This window comes from Octopus bimaculoides, chromosome 5 (genome assembly GCF_001194135.2).
Source record: "Octopus bimaculoides isolate UCB-OBI-ISO-001 chromosome 5, ASM119413v2, whole genome shotgun sequence".
NCBI lineage: Eukaryota > Metazoa > Mollusca > Cephalopoda > Octopoda > Octopodidae > Octopus > Octopus bimaculoides.
The window spans coordinates 35,562,229-35,569,238 of record NC_068985.1 but is presented as its reverse complement, the minus strand read 5'-3'; positions in this window follow the sequence as shown (position 1 = coordinate 35,569,238).

Below are 7,010 nucleotides of genomic sequence, written 5' to 3'. Positions count from 1 at the left end.
ACACACACACACACACACACACACACACACACACATATATATATATATATATATATATATATATACATACATACATACATACATACACACACGCACATCAACACTCGCATACAAATGCATGCTGGCTCAGAGAAAACATAAAACACAATAACACATAAAATCGAGCGTATACAGACGCATAATTTCTATATGGTTTTTATATATTACTTATTGTTTTTACAAACACAATAAAAGCAGAACAGTATTTCCACTGGGAATCTTTTCCATTTATATTTCCTCTTGAACTATGAATCAGTAGCAGTCCTCACCACATATCTACTATCCTTAGCTAGTTATCTTTTATCTGTTACTTGTTTCAGTCATTTGACTGCGGCCATGCTGGAGCGCCACATTGAAAAATTTTAGTCGAACGGATCGACGCCTGTACTTATTTTGTTTTGTAAAACCTGGTCCTTATTCTATCGGTCACTTTTGCCGAATTGCTAAATTACGGAACGTAAACACACCAAAATTGGCTGTCAAGCAGTGGTGGGACAATCACACACACACACACACACACACACACACACACACACACACGCACACACATACGGGCTTCTTTCAGTTTCTGTCTATCAAATCCACTTTATTTCAGTTTGGTGGTAATAGTTTTAGTAACCCTCAAAATATATTTGGTTATAAAATCATCATCGATGATCTCGTCTTCAATCAAAGTACAATAACCATTTCATCGGTGCTACTTCGATCACGCGACAAGTTTTATGCGACATATCGACTTCCAAATTTAGACATGTTTTCTTTCTATGTATACTTTGAAGTGCGAGTGTAGCAGAGAATCCGTTGCACATTCATGGGGTAATATTAAATGATAAAAAAGAAATAGTCATTCCCACCAAATGAAACCGCATTTAGTTTACAATTAGCGCTGATCCTCTCAATAACTATAAATAGTGAATTTCGCGCCAACTTAAGGCATTAGCTAAGAGATGCTGATACATACTACATAGAATGCTGTTAGAAAATTCCTTCTTGCTTACAATATTTCAGTAATAGTTAGTACAGCTCCTCTCAACCGTTACCAAATTATTACAATGAATATCATTAGCAATATCTGAATATTTTTTACAAGCGTATTTAGGGCAAATCAGATAGGGAGCAGTCTCTCAGATACACATCCAAAAAATTAAGAAGGAAAGATATTTTTGGGTATTTGACATATACCTCGATGATTTGGCCTTCAGTTGCAACAGTGACATCGTAATGCCTTTAATCTTATATAGATCAATAAAACTTTGGGTGTATTAGTACGGTAACTGCGTTGACTCAAAAGATAGTGTATTGAAACGAAAACAATGACACCGTAGAAGAGGCAATGTTGTAATTTAAAGCAATGAACATCCGATCCAACGAGAACCTCAACGCGGTTCCTCGACTTATGGCTGTGGCGGAAAGCCTTTAATCTTAGCTCAGTTCGTTCAAGGCTTACCTGGAGTTAGGCTGCAGCACCACACATAATCGCTACAGTTGTTTTAATTTTATTTCTTCATCGCAGTGTATAATATATAGTCGCAAAAAGTTTCGCCGTACATTGGATCATTGACACAATTCCATTTACGATGCATTAAGGTTGATCAAGGTTGAGGTACACTATACTGTTAAGAAATAAAAACAAATTTGAAAATTTTTTCTTGTGCTAAAAATGAAAATTGAATAGAACTGTAGTGAATCATTGCAGGCATGAAGTGGATTCGATCCACCATAGACAAATTTCAAGTAACAGTTCAACAGAACTTGTCTCCCGATGGAACAATAGTTTTTCTGTGACAACAGTTTTACATTTGCTAGATTGCCTTAGCTAGGCCGAAATAATGACTTCACCACTTGACCTTTCTAACCTCCTGTAACAGGCGACAACAAAACATCCGGACAGTTAGACGATAAAAAAAAAGACAGGAAAAAACAAGGACAGGTCATTTGGAGCTTCCTATCCTCAGTCGAGTTCCAGGGATTGAAGAATTAGGGAAGGACGGGAAAGAGAGAAAAAGAAAGGAAAGAGACAAAGTGAGGTAAAAGAGGAGGGAAAGTGAGAATGAAGGGAAAAACCAAGAAATGTGAGAGAGGGGGAGCATGAAAAAGGAAAGTGGAAAGGACGAAGAAAGTGTGAAGGGGGCTAAAAGAAAGAGTAAAAGAGTCGTACAGAATTTATATATATTTATATATATACTTACATACAGGAGGCCAAAAAGTGTACGTACCCCGCTATATGTATATATATATAAAAAGAAAACAAAAAAAATTGGAACCAGAACGTAACGACACACTTGCTCAACATACCAGAGAGAGAGAGAGAGAGAGAGAGAGAGAGAGAGAGAGAGAGAGAGAGAGAGAGATAGAGAGAGAGAGAGAGAGAGAGATGTGGCGAATGAACGCACTGTACGTCGATGGTTTGAGACGTTCCGGTCTGGTGACTTTACTCTTGAAAATCAACCCCGTGGTAGACCTGAGACCAAGGTGGATAATGATGAGCTGGAAACTGTAGCGGAAGCGGATACATCTCAAACTACGCGTGAGCATCAAATGACACGTCGTCTTGAAACTTGCTGTTCTTTGCTGTCACGGCATAAAAGTGAACCATTTTTGCATCGTATTGTTACTTGTGATGAAAAATGGATTCTTTTCAATAATAGCATGCGTTCTACACGGTGGTTGGATAGAGACGAGGTGCCAAAACACAATCCAAAAAAGAATATTCATAAAAAAAGCTAATGGTGTCTTTTTGGTGGTCCAGCGCTGGTGTCATCCACTACAGCTTCATGAGACCTGGTAAGTTAATTACAGTGGATGTATACATCAACCAACTGGATGAAATGGTAAGTGAACTTGCAATTAAACAACCGAGATTGGTCAATAGAGACAGGCCAATTCTCTTGTAAGACAATGCTCGACCACGTGTTGCATATAGAACGCTACTCAAGTTATAGGAACTGACCTTGGAAGTACTCTGTTACCCACCATATTCACCAGACCTTACCCCAACTGACTATCACGTTTTCTAAGAATTAGACATTTTACAAGAAAAAAACTTCAAATCTGAAGGTGCAAAAACAGTCTTTTGTGATTTCATCACCTCTTGCTCTCCAGAATTCTTCGCTGCCAGCATAAATAAGCTACCGATAAAATGGCAAAACTGTGTTGATAATTTAGGTGCATACTTTGATTAACTGCATTGGCTTTTTGTTGAGATAAAGTAAAATAAATGTTCAGTTCCAAGTCGGACATTTCATTCTTAATGACATGATATTAAAAAAATAATGCATCAATCCAATGAATTAGGATGACTCGACTTACGAATAAATTAAAATAGACAAACTAGCTATCCTGCATATAAAAACTAAGAACTTTACTTCTTTTCTGTTGATCGCTAAATTACTAACACATTTGAAGAAGAAATAGAAGAAAAATAATTCCTTGAATTTCCTCCAGACTGTAATTATTTTTATCGTTAACGAAGTATACCATTTTATAAAATGCTTCATTAAATAAGTTACTGGTTACATCATGCTGACGATTTCTAAAAAGAATTAAATGGTATTATACATGATAACTGCAAAGAAATTTTAAGAATTACTAAGGAAATAAACAAACAAATAAAAAATAAAAATATGTATATTCTATACATCTTTTTCATAGTAATTTCTTAATTTCAAACATATATTTCTAATTCCGCCAAATAATATACAGAAAGAATTATCTCCCTTGTAATAACAGTGACCATTTTGGAAAAGCACGTATCTCAATTTGTTTCTATTTCTTTTTACGAGATTTTAGGCATTTGGTAACTGGTTGTGTTAAGAGCCACAAAGGTATCGGCCACTGGTCAGGAAAAGAGGCAGAGAATGTTTAATATTTCTGTGAATTTTTTTTTTTTATTAAGTAATGTAACTCCCGTAAAATCACAATACCCCAACATTTATTCACTAGTTCCAATGTAGTAAAAACAATTGATACAGTCTTTACCATATTTCTTATAGGGATGAAAATTAAAAAAAATTAATTACACTAGAAAAATTCAAATTTCGGGTTATTAAAAATATTGAGAACAAATGTTCCCCTCTCCTCAAAATTAAGCTTCCACTCGACTCCCCACCACTAAATATATGACCCGTCTTTTTCTTGCCTGTCCTTCTAATTGTTGTTTCTATTGTCCGCCTTTGTATCGTCTATCTGTCTGAACGTTTTAATGCCCTCTGTTACGTCTTTGTAGGGTCATATATATATATATATATATATATATATATATACACACACACACACACACACACATACACACACACACACACACACACACATATATATATATATATATATATATATATATATATATATTGCGGCGTAGTACACCCTTGTGCTCACCTTATAGAAGGTATGTATCTACAAAAGGTATTGAGTAATCATTCAGTTTAAATGTAAAACTTTTATTATAATTCGACATAAAAAACGAACACACACTCACACACGCACACACGCACACGCATTATTATTATTATTATCATTATTATTAAGGCGGTGAGTTGACTGAATCATTAGCACGCCAGGCGAAATGCTTAGTGATATTTCGTCTGCCGCTACGTTCTAAGTTCAAATTCCGATTTTCATCATTTCGGAATCGATAAATTAAGTACCAGTCAAGTACTGAGGCCAATGTGATTGACTATCCCCCTCCCCACAAAAGCCCAGGCCTTGTGCTTATAGTAGAAAAGATTATTATTATTATTGCCCCCGCCTTCGCTAAGGCGGAGGTATTGTTTTTAGTTTTATTTGTTTGTTTGTCCGTGGCAAGATATCTCAAGAAGTGCTGGATGGATTCGGATGAAACTTCCAGAGATGTTTGACCTCGTGACTGGCACGAACTGATTAGATTTTGGGATCGATCCGGTACCGGACAAGGATTCTGGAATATTAGTTATATTTACTTTACATGAAGTATTACGATCTTACGTTGACTTTCAAGTCTTGCTCTGATTATATATCATACATACACATTAACACTTTACAGTATACTTACATATATTCACATTCCATATTCACATTCCATGACTACCATTGGAATCGATCAGGTACCGGACAAGGATTCTGGATTATTTTTCCATTTTTTTAAACTTAATTTTTGAGAGCGGTCGGGTTCATTTTTAGTATTCTTGTTGGTGAGAGCAATCGAGTTTATTTCAGATATTCCCATTTTAAAATCTTCTCCGGCTAATCGTTGAGAGGATGTTGGAGTTTCCTTGGCGGAGGTTTGCGCTTTCTGAGTGCGCTTGTTGTTGTTGTTATCATCCTCATCATCATCATCATCATCATCATTATTATTATTATTATTATTATTATTATTATTATTATTATGAGCTGACAGAATCGTTAGCGCGCCGGGCAAAATGCTTAGCGCATTTCGTCCGTCTTTACGTTCTGAGTTCAAATTCCTCCGAGATCGACTTTACCTTTCGTCCTTTCAGGGTCGATAAATTAAGTACCAGTTGAGTATTGGGGTAAATGTAATCGACTGAACCCTTCCCCCAAAATTTCAGGCCTTGTACCTATAGTAGAAAGGATTATTATTATTATTATCATCATCATCACCGTCATCGCCGTCGTCGTCATCATCATCATCATCATCGCTATTATTATTATTATTATTATTATTATTATTATTATTATTATTATTATTATTATTATTATTATTATTATTTTAAACATTTTGGTTGTGTATTTAGCCTCATGTGTATTTGTATTTAAGGAGTGAAGACGAAGTCAGCTGTGACTTAAGAACATCACAATTAGTGCGACGTTCTCTGTATTTCAAGTGGTAGATTTAAATCAAAACAGCATTAGCAGACGTAGTAGTCGTAGTGTTAGTGATGGTCAGAGAGAGAGAGAGAGAGAGAGAGAGAGAGAGAGAGAGAGAGAGAGAGAGAGAGAGAGAGAATGATTTCACGTAACGTAGCGTTACATATTTAGTCTGACCAAGCAACCAAAATTGTGTATTATTAGTGTGAGATGATTTCCTACTCTGACGCGAGATCAACCTTGTTGAGAGAAAAAGACATCGACTCAAGTATATTATTGGCACTAGTTTTATTGATTATGGATAAACGAAATACAAAATCTACCCCAGAGAGGTTTAATCGCAAAACTAAGAGAAACGAAGCTAAATATTACAGTATTTTCCCCCATGAAGATTTGTATTGATTTATTGCTTAGTAGCTTGAAACTTAGTGTAAGAGGTAAGTTGCTGATATGTCAAGATCGCGAATCTAGATCAATGCAGGCTCACATCACCTACACCATTAATGTTTTTCGAAGAGAAACACGAAGGATATAATCTTGAATTTCTGATATGTATCAACATGTAAGCCTATTGTGAATCGTCAAAATGAACTTCCAATGATTTTAGTTCAAGCATTTGGTTATTGGCTAGTCCTTTTTATCCCTTTTTTTTTTACCGTTCACCCCTTAGCAGTTAATATATTTTCGACAAGCTAGAAAAGAAAGACTCAAAAGACTCTAGTCGTCAATCGGCTTGCTAGAAATAGCATCTGGATTTCCTTAAACTCGTATCACACATTATCAACGAAAGAGAGAACACATTAAACAACGTAGTCTGAGATGTAGCCTTGAAGAACCAAGGGGCTCACGGATGGAATGTATTCTTATTATAGATCCGCCCAAAATAAGATTTGACTTTGGATTAGATACAACACAGCCAGCAACAACAACTGCTACAACAGCAACAACTACGACAACAATTATATATTTTGCTGCAGTTCCACTACTACTACTACTACTACTACTACTACTACTACTACTACTACTACTACTACTACTACTACTACTACTACTAATACCACTGCTGCTACTGCTACTACTACTACTACTACTACTACTACTACTACTACTACTACTATTGCTGCTGCTGCTGCTGCTGCTGCTACTACTACTACTACTACTACTACTAC